The 21,658-nt window shown below is 41.8% G+C and overlaps 1 protein-coding gene and 1 non-coding gene across 2 annotated transcripts in view; both read left to right on the plus strand.

The window, feature by feature from the left end:
* JAZF1 (JAZF zinc finger 1) overlaps positions 1 to 21,658 on the plus strand; it is a 342,624-nt gene that overhangs the window by 46,194 nt on the left and 274,772 nt on the right. The window lies entirely within an intron of this gene.
* LOC112067241 (U6 spliceosomal RNA) lies at positions 16,166 to 16,269 on the plus strand. The gene has a single exon (XR_002893175.1). It is a non-coding gene; the product is annotated as a U6 spliceosomal RNA (small nuclear RNA).

A 21,658-nucleotide genomic window follows, 5' to 3' on the forward strand; every position in this document is an offset into this window, starting at 1 on the left:
ACCACCTACGTAGCCAGAATACCACCAGCTTGTTTATAAGTGTTTTTTTCTTAGTGTTGCTGTAAATGTCACTTCACCTCAGCCTGAAATGAGTTTTTTAGGAGGCATTTTACAGTTTCATGCTCTATGCTAGTGATCGTACTTGACAAGTAATTGCTTCTTTTGGAGCTCTCTTTTGCCCTTGAAAACATCTCCATGTTCTCTCAGAGCAGTGCCTCAAAATGCCGTCCCCAGATGTCCATGTGTGGGGGGGCGTTTATCAGATAAGATTTTGGCTCAGGGTTTCAAGTTATTTTGCTATAAATCCAAGCCAGTTCTTACTAAAACAGCCACAGAACATGTGGTCCTGAGCACGTGGCAGGATGCTGTTTGCTCTTATAAGCAATTAGCTGACATAAGGACAATTGTAAAACTTGTAACACGCAGCAACCCCTACATCTTAAACCATATATTTTGTGCCACATGGTGAAAGCTCTGTCTCATGTCTGCCTTTCAGTTCACGCTTGTAGTAGCAACACGATTCTGTTGTTAAGCATAGAGCCTGTTGAGGAGAAAGGGGTTTTTAGTTTGCGGGAACAGAAACATCGGGACTAGAACTTCCCATGTTTAATGTTCACTCAAACCTGTGTCTCTGTATGTATGCAGTGTAGTGCAGGTTTGTGTTTCGAAGAGTCTGTGTCTTTAATAGTAATTGACGATGTTACTGTATAAGGAGAATATTAGTTCCCCCACTTATTCAGTTATCACTTAGGAAAATGGCTACTTTGCAGACAAGGTATCTCATAGTTTGCTTCACTTTGAGTAACGATGAAATATCATCCATGCATCTGTTTGGTGTTTACCGAGCACCTATAGTATACAAAGCACAATGCTCGGCATTTGAGAGGTAGGAGGAATCAGATATGAATCCCATCCCTCAAGGTGCTTACAGTCCAGAAGAGATAATACAGATATATAACTATAATACAAAATAGAATATGATAAACGATAGCATGAAAAAGAATTGGACAATATACTGCAGGAGTTATAAACACACACACACACACACACACACACACTTTTCAATCCTCTGTTCTCATATCCCTGGGAAGTCCCCTACCCTGAAGCTTGTATTGTCACTATAGGATCCTGTTTTGAAACTAACTAAAATGACCTCATGTGGGTATATAAAAAAAATCACTTGTAGACTGGGGTCTGGTTGGTGCTCCTCAGGAACCAGGGTCGTGTTCTGTTTCTTTAGTAAAAGACAAATACTGGTAAATTTAAAACAACAGTAGAGACCCAACTCTGGATGTTAAAACCATAAATGTTTAGTTAGAGATTGTCATTGCATATGCCCTCGATGCTTTTTATAATGGTGAAATCTCTAAATTAAAGAAAAGAGGTCGTGTCTCATAAGTTTGTTAAAAGTTCTTTTTGGGACAGCCAGTATTCATGGAGTGCTTACTGCATGCCAGTGCATAGTGTACAGATTAGAGGACAGTGAGCAAGAGATTACACTCCTGCTTTCCTGAAAACTTGGCTTTTAGTGAGGAAGACAGGTGATCCACAAGTAAACAAATAAATGAACAACATTTTTGATAGGCCCAAGCTGCTAGGAAGGAAATAAAATAGGCAAAGGGACCAATAAAAATGGACAGTTACATTTGAGTTTTGTGGGTGGTAGGTGGGACAACATTGGTTAGGGTCAGGGAAGGCCCATCTGAAGAGGCAAAATTTATTCTGAGACCAGAGTGATGTGAAAGACTCTATGGAAGAAGACTGTTCTTGATAGAGGGAGCAGCAAGTGCAAAGGCCCTGAGGTTGGTACAAGTCAGCCTGTTCCATGAACAGAAGGAAGCCTGGTGTGGCTGGAACATTGTGAGTGAGGTTGAATGGGAAGGTGGGGTCCTAGGAGACCACAGTATGGAGTTGTTACAGCAGATAGGTGTCAAGGGTAGTGCACAAAAGGCCATTTATCTTAAGCTGAAGCCATACTCCAGTACTATTTTTTTTTTAATAGAATACACCCGTGAAACTTAACTTTATTTATTTATTTACTTTTGGCTGTGTTGGGTCTTCGTTTCTGTGCGAGGGCTTTCTCTAGTTGTGGCAAGTGGGGGCCACTCTTCATCGCGGTGCGCGGGCCTCTCACTATTGCAGCCTCTCTTTGTTGCGGAGCACAGGCTCCAGACACGCAGGCTCAGTAGTTGTGGCTCACGGGCCCAGCTGCCCTGCGGCATGTGAGGTCTTCCCAGACCAGGGCTCAAGCCCGTGTCCCCTGCATTGGCAGGCAGATTTTCAACCACTGTGCCACCAGGGAAGCCCTTCCAGTACTATTCATACTAGGTTGAATTCTGGGTCCTGAGAGCAAGTTGCTGCTAGTTAACAAAAAGAGGAAAAAAAAAATTCTGTTTCCTTTCCTGGGTGCTCCTGGCAGATTTTTAATAGTAGATACAGTTTGCATATTGTCTGTCATCATCTCTATCTGTATCCCTTTATCTAGGCAGCAGGCATTATGAGTCTTTAATTTGATTTCCCCGTTGTGGTACCCCTTCCCTCTATCCCTATAGCACTTCATTTTCTAAACTTAATTTTACCTTTCTTACCCTTTTAACCATTCTCAATCAAAACTCTCATATCTTCAAGGCAGCCGATTATAGATGGCGGATGGAAAGCAAATCTGATTCATGGCATGAATAACCAATAGGGTCTGGTCTGCTTATAAAATTATTTGCATTTTTAAAAGAGTGTTGGTTAAGCCAAATGAATCTTCTATTCTAATGAATAAGATGGTAAAATAAAGATGAGTAAACCATTTGAGAGGCTTGGAGGATGACCTTTTTTGGACAGGAGAGACAGCCTTGCTTGCTTGGAGTTTGCCTCTGTGGCTAGAAGTGTCTGCTTTGTATGGCTTCTTCCTTTCCTCTGCTCACAGGTTCTCTCAAGAGTTCCATGTATATCCATAAAGATTCTTTTGCAGCAGGCAGTTCCATATTTGGGAGTAGTGTGAAGGGTCAGAGATGGGTTGGGGGTGAGAGTGGGATAGAGTGGTGGCTCTCTGGGTTGATCAATCGTAAATTGATTATAAATTGAGAGCTAATTGTATTCAGGTATTTTATTTGGAAAATTTCACCTGCAGTTGGAGGATAAGAAACATTTGATTATGGTTGACCTTTCTTCCCCATCTATGTTTCATTTTCACTCTATGTTTATGCATGTGGATGCAGGGTAATTCTGAATAATGGTAATGATGAAGGGCCGTCGTTACGCAGAAGATCATTCTGGGTTCCTAATTAAAATTATGGCTGGAAATTGCTTCCTTATGTGTGGCTCGAATTGCCTTTGCAGTAATTTTGCTTTATAACTTCTACCTAATCCTCTCTTACCACCCTTAAGAATCCTGCCTCGTCCTTGAAATTCACTCCTTTGAAATCTTTATGGGCAGTCCTGGTTTCCCCTAAGCTATGAGTATCCTGATGATTTGTTCCCAGAAGTCTTCAAGCTTGTAAGCAAAACAATCTTTCCTCCCTTTAACCACCCGCCGTCCCGCACTTTTAATGAGTTCTGGTTTTGGAACACAACTTGATTTCATGTTGTGGTCAATATTATAAATTAACTGAGCCTTGCTGACCCTTCTTCTCCCGAATGCATTCACTGCTGTCTTTCAGGCCAAGGCTGCCACATACTGTTTACCCTAATTAGTAATCTCTAATGGTAACCAAGTGACCAATAACTCACATCTTTTTCCAAATGAGCACTTATTACATTCCATCTCATCAGTTATAGTAGGAAAATTACATATAATGATATTCTCGCTGGGATTCCAACTAAGAAATGTTTTAGCCAAGCAACATCTGATCATGGGGGCAGTGGGCTCAAAGAGTTTTTTCTTTTAATCAGTATTTTATGTAGTCAGTCTCTGACCCATATGTTCCAGGTGAGATTGCTTATTAGTACAATAAATTTGAAAGTTTGTATGTTGACATTTTTTTATTCCATCGGATTTCAAGAATCCTATCTATAACAGTATTGTATTTTGAAAACTGTTCTCTTGCTTTTCCCACAGTAGAGGGAACTTTGGAGACAGAATGCCCATGGCAAAGTGACAGCCCAGTTTTCCAACCCAGAGGTTAGAAAAATCAGGCAACATTTGATTCTCTAAAAGAATGGTAACAGAACCCATATGCAAATTGTAGGATATGCTCTGCGGATTTGTGGTTGGTGCTGAGAAATGCTTATTTTGGTCATTTGTTGAATGAATAAAAGAATGTTGTGTCCAGAGCTTTGTCAATATGTGCAAAGAACAGGTTGTAGGGGCCAAATGTCTGTCCTTTTTGCTTGTTGTTTATAGGAAAAAGAGAAGGAAAAAGAGATGATAATTATGATTTTGAGGATATTTTAAACCATTTATAATCATCTCGTGCATACTGTGGTATTATTTATGTAAGCAGAGAAGGTTGTGGTGAAATAAAAAATGTTTTGGAAGGGAAGTGGCAATCTTTTGTTATTTCCCTACTCTTGGGTACTAAGGGGAAAGTTCATTGTGCATATGCAGGTAGTCATTTATATAGATGTTTTTGTTGAAGTGACTGGAGAGCAGTTCTGAGGACCTTCTGTCTTTGTGAATATACAGATCACTAACATGCCCTTCAGTCATATTGTTCTTAGGGTTCCGAGTCTTATGGAATCTGATGAACAATTTTTAATGTCAAGAATAATTCAGCTTAGAAACTACTGTGATAGGTCAGGGCATCTGAAAATTTCCTATGTGGTTACCTTAAAAGTTTACCAGAATCTCTGATGCGGGGTCTGGGAATCTTTGTTTCTTAAAAGCTCCCCAGGTAGTGGTGATGATAAGCCTGCTGTGGGACCATGTCTGTCACTCCCAGAGAACTGTTATTCATGAAGAACTTCCCAGAATACATCACTTTGACTTTTCATGATCACAGTAAGGGATCCTTGGGTCTGATTCAGTTGTAAAGCAGTTCTCGGGCCAAATATTGAAAGGTTGAATTATTCCTCATTCTTTGGCCTAACAAGCAGACAGTTTGTATTCTGTCCAGTCTGTTGTGTTCAAGAGATTTCGGGTTATGGTGGGAGGGCAGTAGACTAAGAAATGGTGAGTCAGCCGCATTTCAGAGAGCTAGATACTAGCTAGGCTCAGGATTACATTGGAGTAGTACTTTAGAACTTCACCTGTATCGTCTCACTTGGCCCTCAGAAAACCCTTGGGAAATCAGTAACACGGATATTCTTTATTAGCATCCTCCTTTTCCACGTGGGGAAACTGAAGCGTAGAAGACTGAAGTGGCTTACTTAAGTTCCCATGACTGCTAAGTGTTGAAGCCCTTGCAAGCTCTTTGATACCAGGGAGCAGGGGAGTGTGAATGTGGCCTAGTCGCATAAACTCACATTCTTTCTGCCCCGTTTATAAAACATGAAAGAATTTACCTTTCAAGTTAATGATGAGTGTGTTCTGTGAAATGCATTTACGTTTTGACCGCTTCCTGGTTGAATAGAATTAAAGTTTATAGACTCTAGGGGCATGTTAAAAAAGTTTTTTGTCTCAATTTTGTTCCATTAGAGCCTTTTGGCTCCTTTTGAGTTTAATGAGAAAAACCTTGGTATAATAAGTTTCATTAAAGTGAATACTTGTTGTATTAATATATTGTATATATGTCTAGAGGCCTTCAAGTATCGGGCACACATTCATTAAAATGAACTAATGAACTAATAAAAATTGCTAATAAACTGTATCAATGCTAAATCACTTAATAAAAGCAATAATGAGATTTTTAGCATACTTGTACAGATGACACACATATTTGTATTTATGTACTGGCCACGTGAATAGAATATTAATTACTTGATTTTTTTTTTTTTTTTAAATCTTAGCAACAGAGAGTTGATGTTTAGACAGTCTGTCTTTTTTTTTTGTTTTTGTTTTTTTTTGTGGTATGCGGGCCTCCCTCTGCTGTGGCCTCTCCCGTTGCGGAGCACAGGCTCCGGACACGCAGGCTCAGCGGCCATGGCTCACGGGCCCAGCCGCTCCGCGGCATGCGGGATCCTCCCAGACCGGGGCGCGAACCCGGTTCCCCTGCATCGGCAGGCGGACGCGCAACCACTGCGCCACCAGGGAAGCCCGACAGTCTGTCTTTTATATCTAAAAGAATCAAGGACTGGTAAAAAGATATTGACAATATTGTTAGATGTAAAAAACATATACTACAACAACTACATATACTTGGATCCCACTGTTTTTTTTTTTAAGTGTGTGTGTGTGCGCGCGTGTGTGCGTGTGTGTGTGTGTGTAAAGAGCCTGCAAGTCCTCTGAAGAATACAATGTACCAAATTATCTCAGATTGTGAGATTATGGGTATTTTTACTTTCTACCTTTTGCTATTTTTTTCTACAATGAACATGTATAACTGGTAATCAGAAAAAAATTATTTACTAAAAAGTTACTTTAATGTAAGATACATACAAACTTTCTCTTAACTTTCTCTCAACTAAAGTTCTCCAACTTTAGCACACATGTAGAGAAAAAGGAACTTGTAGTTCTTTTGCTTATAGGATTGTTTTATTTTCCTATGTAAAAAAACCCCTTATTAATATCCCTTGAAAACTGGAGAAATGATCATGTTGGTAATTTAAATACAGATCCCTGCATCAAAATCACCTGGGCATGCTTATATACGAGGCAAAAATGCCGGCCTCCAAGTCACGTGACTCAGAATGTTTGGTAATGGGGCCCAGAAGTCTGCATTTTTATCAGGCATCACAGGTGATTCTGATGCACAATTCAGTCTGAGATGCACCCTTCTGATTGCAGGTTTCCTCATGTATATTTATTTTACAGTGATTAGAGCATCTTCTAGATTCTTTTTTCATCTTCAAAGTTTTTAATGAATGTATGCCCGTATAACATCCATTTTATTGTCAGGGACACTGAAGATTGAACGTTCTCTCTAAAATATAAGAATTAGAGGGAGTCATCCATTTGGCAAGGGTTTTAGGGTTTTTACAGTTAGTCCTCCTAGGACCCTGTATCCACCCTGGGGAGCCCCTATTGTTCAGGAGGGATCTCTGACAGTGCTGGAATGGGTCCAGCAAGAGGGGATAGCCTTAGATCAGAGAACTCACTGGTTCTCAAAGTTCTCTTAGAAGGCTACGCCAAACTCAAGTTTCCTAAAGAATAACTAACTTTGCTTCTTTCCATTTCTCTCTCCGTGGGAACAATTGGTTATCTTAAGAAATCAGTAAATCAGCATCGTGTGTTCTGAGTGGTGCATTCTTTGGAAAAAGTTACTTTGTCAGGAATTCGCGCGATTAGTGTGTTTATTTTGAATGTGTGCCTTTGTGCCGAAGGTACAGAACAACTATCCTTGGTTTCCAGTTGATTGAAATAATTTGTAGCAAGTTAGTGCTAAGTATAAACTCAGAGGTACATACACCATCTTGCTGAATTGACCTCGGAAGGCCCTCAAATTTAGCATGCATAGAATCACCTGGAGGGCTTGTTAAAACACAGATTTCTGGGCCCACTGCCAGATTTCTAATTCAGTAAATGTGGGGACTGGGCTTGTGAGGATGCAGTTCTAATAAGCTCATCAGGTACTGCTGATGCTGCTTTGAGAACCACCGGCCTAAACGAAACATCTCCAGGACCAAGACTATGGTCACATGTACAACCTATTTGATTTTTAACTCAAAATGCAATAGAGCCTCCTTGAACTGTGATGAGATGCTGCAAATAGAGGGTTATCCTCTGTTTAATTGAGTGGGTTAGCATGAATTAAGTCAAGCCTAGTGAAATGTTTGTATCACCCAGACAGGTATGACAACTGCTCTGCAGACCGTGCCATTGTCATCATTCATTCTAGGCCAACCAGATAGATTAGGTCCCATCACTGGCATCTGTATGCCCCAAGCTAAACCCCAGCTCCACTGCAGCCCCAGGTGGGCTACACCTAAGGTTTCACGTGTCTCTCTTAAGGGCATTTGTGTTTAATAGTAACTTCTGAATCCTTCAGAGACTTAAGGCATGGCTTACAAGGCCTAGAGTGTGATATTTGGAAGAAGAATCTATCCATTTTCCCTTGGCCCAGCACTCATCAGGTTAGTCTGGGGATCCTTGGCCTGGTATGGAGCTGTCCATAGAATCTTTGTCACTTTTCTTCATAAGCAAGCTTCAGAACTTCTTGGAATATATGTCCCGAGCTGCTGACCACCAGCTGAACTATCTCAGAGCCTTGACTGGGTGTCTGGAACAAACTGTTTGTGTAATCCCCATCCGTTGGAGGCTTCAGGCAGGGGGCTTTAGCCAGAAATGCTCACCCCACCTCCTCTAGGGGAGATCGGTCCAAGAATGCACTTTCCAGTTGGCTCAGAAGACTCTCAGAGGTCAGGAGGGGACTGAGCCTTGATCCAGAAAGGAAAGAACTTTTAGGGTTCAGTGGGACTGACTCTCCCCTTTTTCCTCCACATATGTCAGACTTAGGCTCCATGTTTTAGTCCTAAAGTATAGTCCTAGGTGGCCCTAGAGACAGTAGTGTCCCTGAAATACCGTGAGGCAGGGGCTTAGGGGTGCAGTCTCGTTGGCAGGTGGTGGGGGAACTTGGCTCAAAGCAGCACTGCTCATATCAACGCCCCCTCCCATCCTGTTCCTCATCGTACTTAATGCCCCCCACCACCTGTGCTTGGCTTCTTTGTTTCTTTTTTTAAATCTGTGCAAAAGACACCCTGTGAGAGACCTCATCTACTGTGGTCCATCCAACCCTACCCATCCTCCTCTCCTCCTTAGGCTACTTTTTCTCTTCCTATTTTTTTTTTTTTATCACTACCTGAAATTTTATTGTGTATGTGTTTCTTGATTTATTTGTCTCTCTCCTGCACTAAGGTAGTTGAAGATAGGGATTTTTTTCTTATTCACTGCTGTCTCTCCAGCACCTAGATCATTTCCTGACAAGTGGTAATTATGCAGTCAATGTTTGTTGCCTGAGTAAGTGAAAGCCTAGCAAGCACATTGCTTTTCCTTGGAGTGGGTGTTATAGGGTGGTCTTGGAGCCTGGTGGTGATTGTGAGGGGGCTACACGCTTTCCACCTCTTCTTGGTGCCTCTTTTGCCTGTTGGAACATGGTGGTTCTCCAGCTGCTCTTGAGCTGCCAGGTGAGGCCGGGTAGAGTAGAAGAAGAGTGGCTTGTTTGGCAGTTTTGAAGGGAATTTGTCTGCGTGGGCTCTGATGGAGTCATCTAAAGGTTTGGTTCTGTCTGCAAAATCAAACTTGAGATCAACCTTGGTCTTGGGTTGGCAAGCCCCTTGCATCATCTGATTGAACTCTAAGCTGAAAGCATCATCCATCCATCGTTTAATGAGAAATAATTGTAGTGCAGTTCAGCAAGGCCCAGCAATACTATTTTGTTGGTTATCTCTAATGCTTGCATTGGGGTGAGGGGAGACAGGGAGGACAGGTTAAGGAAGATGGCAGCCCAGGCAGCTTGCAGTCCTTCCAAAGGGAAGATCCTCAGCTCTGGTGCTTTGAACACCAGAATGATGTTAATCAGGGGATTTTTTTTGTATCAGCATTGTCAACATTTACATTCATTTTACACATTGGATTTGCATCTGAAAAGACCAACTAAAATCAACATTTAAGTGATAACACTCATATTTGCATATGATTGAGCAGACATGTTAAGTAATTTTAGCCTGGCTGTTGCTAGGAAACCAATTAATAATGTTCTGCATTTCATTAAAAACTGGGTTCTATCTTTGCTTTCATTTCACTTCACAATTTAGCGGCTTATGCTGCACTTTTTCTCCCTTGGTAAATTGTGACAGATAAATTATCATTTTACTAAATTTATTTCTGTGATTACAGTTGTTAGTCATGTCTGTCAATACAACTTCAAACCTTTTTTTTAATGCTTCGGTTGGGAGGGAAGTGAATTTTAACGGTTAATCATTTTTTCCTCTATAGCTTATGGGGACTAAAATCATATTTTTGCAAAGGACTCACAGATTGTGGGCTAACAACAAAAATGATTAAAGCAATCTTCCCTGTTCCATAATTGCACCTTCTCAGTGTAGTGACTAATAGTTAGAATATTAGTCACTATTCAGACACTATTCAGAAAGTGACAGACAGCTGATTAAGCATTCATCTGCATTTTGTTTCTTATGTTTGCCATGGTTTGTGGGCTAGACCAGGTTCTGTCCTTTATGCGGCGCAATTAAAATTTTCATGACTTTATTTTACATAATAGACTCCTGCTCTTGTGAAGAGAAAATACAGTCTAAGCTACCGTAAGTGCCTTTTTGAACCAATCACCTGGGCAGTTGCATTGAAATTGTAATGACATTTTGCAGTTTAGCATTTTGTAGTATTGATCTGGTCAGAACGCTCGTTAAAAAGCAAAATTAGTTTCTATTCATATCTGTTTCACAGTATTTCAATCACTTTATTTGGGTGATGCATACAAATGCATCTGGTTCTTCAACTAAGCTAAAATGGTGATCTTGCCCATTTTCTAAGGGCAAAATAAAACAAGTTAGAATCTGCTTTCACATTTTATACTCCAGTTTGGTCTTTAGGATCTGAAGGTATAGTACAAAAGAGGACATGGAATTTGGAAGCAGCCCTGGAGTCAAATTCTGGCTCAGCCCCCTCTGTGGCTCTGTGCCTCAGTGTCCTCATTTGTCAGATAAAGAAGAAAGGACGGCCCTGAGGAAAAGATGACACCTAGGATTGTAAAGAGCAGGGCCGGCAGTGGGTACTTGGCAAATACTCTTTCCCTTTTCTGCAAGAGCTGCTTGGGCACTGCATTAGTTTGCTAGGGCTGCCGTCACAAAGCACCACAGACTGGGAGGCTTAAACAACAGACATTTATTTTCCCACAGTTTGGAGGCCAGAAGTCCAGGCTCAAGGTGCCAGCAGTGTTGGCTTCCTCTGAGGCCTCTCTCCCAAGCTCACAGGTGGCCGTCTTCTCCCTGTGTCTTCCCTCTGTGTGTCTGCGTCCTAATCTCTTCTGAGATGAGGACACTAGTCACGTTGGATTGGAGCCCACCCTAAGGGCCCCATTTTCATTTAGTCACATCTTAAAGGCCCCATCTCCAAATACAGTCAAGTTCTGAGGTCCTAAGGGTCAGGGCTTCAACTTGTAGATTTGGGTGGGGGGGACAGTTCAGCCACTAAGCGGCACTAACCGAGAAGCTGCACATGGCACACTGCTGTCTCCACTAGGCTTGGGTCCTACTCAGTGGTCAGAACAACTGAAACCAACTGAAAAGGAGTCAGGAGACTGGGTTCTTTGGTTATGACTTTTCTGGTTAGGTCAGGGTTGATCAGAAACACTCAATAATACTACCCTGCCCCTTTATTTTTAGTTCTTATTTTGATCTTTTTGGATATATTCTAAGACCACTTCTTTCTGACCTTAGTAATGTGTGAGGATCATCAACTCTAGGCTCATAAGATCCTTATATTTATCCTTCATTGTTACTAGATGTGGGTATACAAGGTGTAGGCAGTAGGGACAGATGTCCATTTCCTTTTTTAAATGAATTGTGGGAAAGTGTTTGGCTTTGAGGTAGTGGGCAGAGGCCAGGCTTTGGGGCCGATACACTATTGGGCAATTGGAATTCAGTGACACAAATACTGTAGAAGGTCATTCATTCATTCAGCTACTGAGTGCCTACTGTGTGGCACTGTGCTATAATGTGGTTAAAATGATAAATAAAAGTAGTCATGGTCCCTGCTCTTGTAGAGCTGACAGTCTAGTGGGGAAATAGACTCTAATCAAATAATATCACAATTTTAACAGTGTAGCTCTGATAACCATGGGGGAGGAAAGGCAGGTGATGCTAAAAGGGTGAATAATGGTGAGGATCAGGGATGGCCTTTTGGTTCAACTAAGATCTGAGGGGTGGGGAGGCTTCTTCGATGAAGGGGTGAGCAGTAGGGGCTGTGGTGCTGGGGGTGGTCATGAGTTGGAATGTGGGCAGGAACATTTCAGGAGTGCAGACTGCATGTGCAAAGGCCGTGAGGCAGAAAGCAGCTTAACATGAAAGGCAGGAACTGAGAAAAGGGCAGTGTAGCTAGAGGAGAGTGTAAAGGAGGGTATAGTTTGAGATACAGCTAGAAAGCCTTCTAGGAAGACCAGGGGAGTTGGAAAAGACTTCTAGAGAAGTGACATCTGTATTTTTAAGTGTAACTATAACTGATTTCTTCTGGTAGAGAAAGGGGAGAGGCATTTTTAGATAGAATATCATAACTTGGTGTGTTTATTATGGCTCAAGTGTCCTTATATGAAGGAATCCCATTGTTCCAGTTAGTGGAAGTTCATACTTGAGTGGGTTCAAGCTAACTAGGAGTTTACTAGATTTGCCATATTGAGATGCATCTGCCTACACCGATGTAGAGGCTCATTTAAATAGAGAATGAATGAATGAAAAAACAAATGGGTGCTGTGTTACTGAGGGGGTGGCATTGGTGGGTGGCGCTCCAGGGTGGGCCTGACCTTAGAAGCAGTGATGCATTATTGATCCATCTGTTCAGGTCTGGTGGACTAACAGAAGACAGGCTGCACTGACATCTCAGGCCAGTGGTCCCCCAGCGTGTGTCTCCTCCTCCTCTGCATTTCTGCGAGGGCCCCTTAAATCCTGCTCACTGGCCCAGCCTCACCCTTGTTGCCTCAACCAATCCCAGCTCCAGGCAGGAGAGACTACAAAGAGCTGGGTCAGCAGTTACTGTAAGGCTGACCTAGGTCACCGTGGCCCCGTTCTGGGGAGCGAGATTCAGATAATCACAGAAGCTGAGCTGAAGAGCATGTTCCAGACATGGTGGGAGTCCAGACTGCTTGGAAGAGGTCTGTCTGCAGGGAGGTATGGGAGGAGAAGCTGGAACACAACGTTGGGAGCACATCAGAAGAGACTGACAGCTATATCTCTGACGGAAGAACTCGTATGTCATTTGGTTTTGGCTCAGGCATGAATCTTTGTTTCTTTCCCCCAAAGAAACTAAAATCAGATAAAAGAAGATTTAAAATTGGAGCTTAGAATGTTTTTTTCTGCTTTTAATAATTCATTTACTTAAATAGACATAAACAAGGCCACTTGCTAGCTGCTGTTAGGTAGGAAGTCTCTCTATTTCAAAGGTGTTCATAAATGTAAGGAGTATTCTTTGATCTTGAAAACCAATATTTTTCTTCCCTTGTGAAATTGCCACCAAACAGTCCTCAAAGGTGGCTTGAGAGAGAGCTCCTGATAGTTTCCAAGGTCTTGGGATTCAGCTATACCAAAAGACCACGACATCGAAGGATTATTGTAAATTGAGGGCACAGATTTACTTGCGAATAATGGAACAGCTGCCTAAAATAACATCTGAAGGGCAATTACCTCCAGTCTACTTTGATGAATGTGGGCTTTATAATCTGTGGCCAATTAATACTATCAGTTCTTCTGGGCCCCACAGAGAAATGTACAAACGGGAGACGCCCTTATCTACATTGGCCACATGTGCATGACTGTGCTTCTGTTAAATTTGACTTGTTTTCAGCTCAAGCAAAGAATAACTGGTCTTTGACTTTGAGGAGATTTAGGAAACATTACTGAGTGCCCATGGCCATTTCAGTAGGCACAAGGAGTAGGTTGAAAACATCACACATCCCCTCTTGGGTTTCGTGTGAAGAGTGGGGAGCAGATCAACATGAATACAGGGAAATAGACATGGAGCTCATGATAAAAATCCTGGCATTTGCACATCATGCTACATCTCATGGCTTTAATAGATGACTTCTGGGCTCTACCAGCCTGTTCCAAAGAATACTTCTCACAGGGTTATTCTTATTTTGAACTTGCAGATACTTTTAATTGCAGTTCCATGTTACCTCTCTGCCTGGGTGCTCCTGCTGGTACCAGCCACCTCCTTCAGAGTGCTCTCTGGCTTCCTGTAGGGGCAGCTCCCTGGCCAGAGCAGAGAATACAGCATTGATACAGAAAGATAAGGGAAGCCCCGGATTTCACAGGGGCAGTGAGAGGCGAGTGGTCTGGCATCTGGAAAATGTATGCTGTAGAGTTCAGTTGTTTAGCATCATTGAGGTCTCAAGCAGTCTGCAGGCAGTGGGGAACTGGAAAGAGGGCAACAGTGTAGAACTGGGCAAATCCATCAGTTGGGGTGGCTTTTCTGGGTTAGCTGGGCCTCAGCTCAGCAGTGGCTGTTGGAAAATTGTCAGACAACTTGGGAACACATGCATGGATTCCAGGGGAAAAGAACTGCTTGCACCTAGCAGTTCAGACATCTTCTTCCACTCTGTGGGACAAAGGGCAGTATGCCCGCTAATCTGCCATTCATATTTATTCACTTTATTTTTTAGCACTTGATACTGTGACTTAACTTCTCCCTGCCTAAGGTTCCTCAAGAAGCAAAATGGGTTTGATGAACTGGAGTCAGGGTTTCCTTGGCTGTTATGTTCTGTGATTGTGGAATTCTACTAGGAAAGAGGCATCCGGTCCTGAAAGACCTCTACTCCAGTTAGGAAGTTTCATTAAACTAATGAAGAATAAAACAAAACAAAGCATCATAAAAACGTTAAGCACTTTCACAAGGTAAACGGTGTCATAAGACAGAAAGGAGCTGATGGCCCCTGCCGTGGGCCGGAGCGCCCAGGAGAGTCTTTACGGAGTTTGGAGGGTTTGGACTGTGTATTTCAGGATGGGCAGGGTTTAGAGGGTGAGGAAAGGAGAAGCCATGCAGAGCAGGAAGGTAAGGGAAGGCCAGGGTGGGACAAATGGAAAAGACATCTGTCTTGCTCACTCTTGGCTCCAACACTTAGTAGAGGCTTGTTAGGCATCATTGAATATATAAATATACCAGAATATAACTTCTGGTATAGATTTATTTATAGACAGTGTTTACTGTTATCTAGGGGACTAGTGGGGGTGAAGGGCAGGGAAAAAACAGGCTAAGACAAAATTAAGCAGGAATTTATTGTCTGTTTATTGCTGTGTCCCAAATGCCTAGAATAGTGCCTGGCACCTAGTGGGTACTCAGCAAATATTAATTAAATGAATGAAATGATCAATGACATGACTTCAGACTGTCAGGTAAGTAAATGGGGAACATTGGAGGTTTTGGAGAAGGTACCATTTAGGAAAGAATTGATTGTAAATGGGGGAGTGAGGAGACAAGGAAACCAGTTAGGAGATTAGGAAGTAAGCACAGGGTCATGAGGGTCTGAAATATGAGGGGCATTGGAGACAAGAGGGGAGGGCAGGATGGGGGACATCACAAAGAAAGCAGGATGGGGGAGTGGCTGTTGTGGGGTGTGAAGAGAGTCAGAAGATGCCTAAGATGGAAGGTGTGAAGGCGTCTAGGAGAAGAGGAAGATGACATAGAGGGGAGCAAGGTAGGGTTTAGCTGGAGGGGAGGGGCACTTAGGTAGCATGTGGGGGTGAATTGCCTCCATGAGGTGCTCGCAAGTTGAAAAAAGGTTGCAATTCAAGAGCGTTGTCTCAGGGGTGGAGATCAGGTTTGTGAGTCGTTGACTTGAGAAGCAGCGGCTCAGGGGACGCAGGGTGGGCAGGGGGGATGATGGGGAGGCCACCCCGTGGGGAGCACAGCCACGGCCTCTGTTCACAGGACTGGTGGCTTCTACCCCGACTCTTTCTTTTAGAAACATCACAGACATCCTGGAAGCTATGCTCTGTTCTCTGTCTGCGGAGTTTTGACTTCTCAGGATTCTCCTGGCTCACTGCCCCAGCATTTCCTCTATTACTTATGTTGGAGCATTCTGTTGCCATTGTTATTTTTCTGGTACTATTATCCCCTATGTGAAACTCTGTAATTTGTGTCAAATACATGAGCATCCTCTATAGGAACTGATCTCCTTTCTATTTTTGAAGGGTATGCTGCTCAAAACTCTGTGTGTGTGTCTAAATCTCTCTTAGAAACTAAGCTATAATGACTAATTTCACAACCTCAAATGACAATATACAGTATGCATTTATTGAATACAACTTGACAGATGCTAATATAGCAGATGTGAATTAATATTGGAACAAAAGGACATAGAATACCTATAGAATACTATACCTTTCTCATTTTTGCTTTAAAAGTTCTGGTTTATTAGAAATTTCTGAATAGAATTAATTGGGAATTTTAAATCCTTGTTAAAGAATATTTTCCATCCTCATTTCGGCAGCACATATGCTAAAATGGAATGATACAGAGGAGGTTAGCATGCCCTGTGCAAGGATGACACACAAATTCATGAAGCATTTATGTATCTTTATGAAAACTCAAAAAAAAAATCACTTTTCACTTTTCCAACTCAGGTGGACCAGATATCTTCTGAACCGCCCTCTCTTTTCTCCCTCCTTTCTTTGTTTTTCATAAATCTTTTGAATATCACACTGGTGATTACCTAAAATGAACTTGGATAAACCAGAATTTTGTCACTGATGAGAGTTTTGCCAAACTTGTGGTGTGCTGCTTGCCTTTTAAACAAATGACTTGCGAAAAACAATTTGGCAGCCTCGCAATTGTAAATTTCTCAGCGGCAGTTTGTGTCTGTATATCTCTTCAGGTCAAGCGTCTGCTGAAAATCTATTGAGGATGACGCAGGAGTAAAGATACCTGCTGTATGAATGCAGTTTTTACAAAACTTGGCAGTTCCTGTAAATAAGTGAATATCATAACTTGTATTTACCTCTGTAATGTCTAGACTAGAGAATAAGAACCATGAGTTTATAAAAACCCAGGTTGCTGTCTATAAATATAGAAAAGTATTTTAAAATTATGGTTCCAGTGGGGTAGTGATGAAATTTTTAGTGTAGGGTTTTGGACCAAGTGGGTAGCTATCTGGAGAAAGATGAAGTTGTTTCTATATCTCATACCGTTCAAATAAATTCCGTCTTGACCAGTTCAATTTATATGATCAGTGTGATATTCAAAAGAATTATGACAAGAAAGGAGGGAGAAATCAGGAAGGCATTCACAAAATGGTCTGGTCTACTTCATTTGGAAAAAGTGAAAAATGATATTTTTAACAAGGATTTCAAAATATGAATATACATATCTGCTTAAAATGAAAGGACTGGAAGAAACGTGTAAATTCCTTTTAACTTTAAAGTTAAAAGTTAAGCCTTTTAAACTATGACTCAAAATTCAGAAACCAGAAAGGAAAACGATTGGTAAATTAGACTAAATTCAGATTTAAAAATTTTACCTGGTAAAAAACACAATAAGTAAATTCAAAAGACAAATAACAGTTGAGGGAAGAAATTTACAGTGGACAAAGGGCTAATCTCTCTATATAAAGAGCTCCTACAAATGAATAGGAAAATGACTGGCAAACCAGTAGAAAAATAGGCAAAGGACACAAACATATGATTCACAGAAGAAATATAGCTTGTCTCTAAACCAAATAAAAGATCTTCAGACTCAGACATAGTAAGAGAAGTGCAAATTTAAACTAAGTAGCACTTTTTGCTTCATTGGATTGGCAAAAATTCTGAAATGTGATAATTGTACATTGTTGACCAGATGTGCACCGTACTTCTCCTGAGAGTACGAAATTGCACAACCCTTATGCAGGCCAATTTAGCTGTGTCAAGATTACAAATGCAGTTACCCTTTGACCCAGCAATCTGGCTCTGGTACTTTTTCCCTGCAGGTACCCCTGAATACATATAAAGTGACATATGTAGGAGGTTTTTCATTAGTCCATTGTTTATAATAGAAAAGATTGGAAACAATTCAAATATCCATTAGTAGGGGACCAGTGAAATAAGCTGTGAATCATCCATACAATTGAATATTGTGTAGCATTTAAAGAGAACATGGAAACTCTTCATGCAGTGATGTGGAAAGATCTCCAAGATATATTATTAAAATGAAAAAAGCAAGGTGTAGAACAGAGTAGGTAGTGTGCTACCTTTGGTGTAGAAAGGGGACACGGTATGAGTCTACATTCATATCTGCATGAAGAAATACTGAAAGGATAAGCAAACAGAAAAAAGAAACTTAATAAAATGGTTCTCTTTAATGAGAGGGTGGGGGGGTGGACAAAAAAAGGGTGAGGGTAGCACTGTTTGTTGTATTATTTTTATTTGTGAACCATGTGAATTATTATCTATTCGAAACAAAAAATGTTACATGTTTGTAAAATTGCATTTCAGTGGCACGTTAGCATATGTCCAAGGGCTAGAAATAGCTCCCCAGACATTTATCATCTCTTGTTTGGACTCTTGGCTACAGCCTGCTAAGTGGGTCTTGTATGTGATTTATCTGGAGCTGGGCTGTCTAGTATGGTAACCACTCACCACATCTGGCTTTTGAGCGCTTGAAATGCGGCTCTTCCAAATTGAGATGAGCTGTAAGTGTGCCAGATTTAAAGACTTAGCATGAGAAAAGAAGAATGTAAACTATCTCACTATCACATTAATAATTTTCAAAATATTGACGGATAATAGTGAATGGTAACAATTTGGATTAAGGGGGTTAAAATATATTATTAAATTAATTTCCCTTGTTTTTTCTTACCTTAAATGTGGCTCCTAGAAAATTTAAAATTACATATGTGGCTTGGCTCTGTGGCTCGCATTTTGTTTTTTTTGTACAGCACTGATTTAGAGTCCCGTCCACACTTGGCCATGTCTGCCAGAATTACTTTCTTTAAAAAAAAAAAAAAAAAAAAAAAAAAAAGCTAAGCATGCTTTAAAACCTTCGCTGACTCTTAGAATCCTATAGAGACCCTTTGGAATAGTCTGAGATGCTTCCTTTACCCGTTCCCTACCTCCCTCGTGAATAAACGCTGCTTCTCTTCACTCCCCAGACTGCAGGCCTCTTCGTAAATATGAGCCTTTGAATGTACAGTCCCTTCTGCTTGCAATGGTCCTGAGCCTCCATTTCTTTGCCTTGAAAACTCCTACTTGTCTTATAAACCCAATTCATGTGGCCCCTTCTTTGATGACGCTTCCCTGGTTCTTCTGTCCTATTTCTTCATAGTATTTGGTATACCTGTGTGTTCTCACGCTCATCATCTGATACCACCATTCATCTTTTCGAGGGTATTGTCACCCTCACCAGACTGTGAGCTCCCGGAGGGCAGAACCAGTTGTTTTTGTGTTTCCAGAACCTGAAACTGCCAGTAAATAAACTCCAGAAAGTCACTAGGAAAATGAGGTTGGTTGTGTTTTGTTGAGAGCACACCCATTTACCTGCCTGGCCTGTGTATTGAGGAAAGCAGGCTCAAACCCTGCAGGTCTTCACTTGATTAAAGATAAACCTCTTTGCATAGCAAACAAACTTATTGTTACCAAAGGGGGAAGTGGGGGGGAAAGGATAAATTAGGAGGTTGGGATTAACATATACACACTACTGTATATAAAATGGGTAAATAGGGGCTTCCCTGGTGGCGCAGTGGTTGAGAGTCCGCCTGCCGACCGTGAGCCACGGCCGCTGAGCCTGCGCGTCCGGAGCCTGTGCTCCGCAACGGGAGAGGCCACAACAGTGAGAGAGGCCCGCGTACCGCAAAAAAAAAGGGTAAATAACAGGGACTTACTATATAGCACAGGGAACTATATTCAGTATCTTGTAATAACCTATAATGGAAAAAAAATCTGAAAAAGAATAGATATATACATATGTATAGTTGAATCACTTTGCTGTACACCTGAAACTAACACAACATTGTAAATCAACTATACTTCAATAAAAAAAAAAAAAAAAGGAATAGACCTCTTTGGAATGTTCTAGCTTTAAACAGGCCAGCCTCCTTACAGGCAGAAGACTACAAACTGCAAAGATGTCAGTAGTAGCACCAAACCCACCATGAGTCGTGGTTTCAGGGTTGTGTTCAGACTGGAAGGTGAGAGGTGTTTGTTCAGTCAGAGAACAGAAATCTCCAGGCTGGCCGAGTGCCCGTGTTTGTGGAAGGTGAAGGTGGCAGGTGGTTGCCAGAAGGTGAAAGCACGGGTGGAGGCTGGCTGGCCACAAGAAGGCTATGAGTTAGAATAATAATGAAGTTCTCCATTATTCCATGGTCTTGTCAATCTTACTTTGGTGACCATCTTATCTGCTTTTAAAAATTCCCGTTGTCCTCATCTGCTTGTGGGGGTCTTAAGCTTTTGCTTGAAAGAGAAAATAAGAGTAATAAACAGAATATCCAGGATTGGCGGAACAGAGATTTTAGGAAGGAAAAACTTGGAATTTTGCAGGAAACTTCTCTCCTTAGTTAAGTCACCAAAAGACTCATGTTTACACCCAGATTTTAGAAGCTTTCTTACCATTGTTCAGGATTCATTTGTTTCTTATATTACAATTCAGATATTTTCACTAGGCAAAGCTTCTTGTGCCGTGGTCATAATCAGTTGGATGGGGAGTGCTTTCTTTTGCAAAACTTGGAGGGCTGGTGGTGTAGTAGGAAGCACAGTGTTTTCAGGGGGCTAGAAAAACTGGTCTGAAGCCAGGATTGCTACTTACCTAGTGGTGTGAGCATAAACAAGTTACGTCACCTCTCTAAGCCTCATTTTTCAGTAACATGAGGTTATAAACAACACCTCCTGGGTTGTGAGCATTGCAAGGAGAATGAACACTGGTGCTGCTAATATGGCCCCTGGACCATGGTAGGTTTTGATAAATAGTATTTATAGCTCCAATGCGAGTGTAGATTGTCTTTTGCAACTGTCTGGTGTTGAATCGCCAAATGAGCACACCCAAGGCAGAAGAGGAGTGTGTCCTTTCATACTTGTGATGGACTGCAGTGATTGCTGGACAATGGCAATCCTTAGAAACTGCTCTTCGGAGCCTCATGGTCATCTGAGCAGGGGCAGGGGGTCAGGGGTCAGGATGCCTGGCTGGAGAACTGGCTTTACCGTTAGTTAGTCCCATTAATTCTACCTCCTTGGTCCTGAGTCTCCTCGTTTGTAAAATGAAGGTGTTGATCTTTCCCATCTCTAAAACGCTCTAGTTCTGTCTCCAGAAAACAGCGGAAGTGTCCCCTGGTGGTTAGGCTGCGTTGTTTGTAGGGTAGCATTTCACTGTGCCCGACTCTGAGAACCTGGAAACTGCACAGCTGGGCTCTGCCACCTCTGAATAGCCCCGAATCCAAGGAGTGTTCCCCTTTCCCTTTGGGATTATGTCCCAAGGCAATAGTCTTTCTGGGCTCCCCATGGTCTGCTTGCACATTCTCCCAGGACCCACCCAGCTGCATCTGTCACCAGAGATGCTCACTTTTTTTCTGGAGTTGAGATCTGTTTCCTCCTCGTTCTTCGGACAAGAGAGAGAGAATCATCATTTTAAAGAGGGAGATTATCAGGCTTTTTTTAAAAAGTAACTTTGGTGCTTAGTAAACATTCTTATAAACATTTTGCTTTCTCTTAGGCACTTGGGGTCTGTGTGGTCAGCCTCCTCTGCCTCCTTGTCTTATGTGACCCCTCACCTTGAGGGCCCATCCTTCATTCTTGTTTGAGATGGAGGAACACAGCACTTTGTGTGCCTTGTGACCAGATAATTGGAGCTGACAGTAATCAAGATTTGGGGCTAATCGTCATTAAAGGGTAATTTCATTGCTGCCCATAACTGATCTTGTCTTAAACCCATTATTGCACTTCTTTTGTCACAAGATTAAAAGAGAAAAAAATGCTCCTGGCAATAAACTTTTGAAAACGGGTTTCC

The sequence above is a fragment of the Physeter macrocephalus genome, chromosome 5 (assembly GCF_002837175.3).
Source record: "Physeter macrocephalus isolate SW-GA chromosome 5, ASM283717v5, whole genome shotgun sequence".
NCBI lineage: Eukaryota > Metazoa > Chordata > Mammalia > Artiodactyla > Physeteridae > Physeter > Physeter macrocephalus.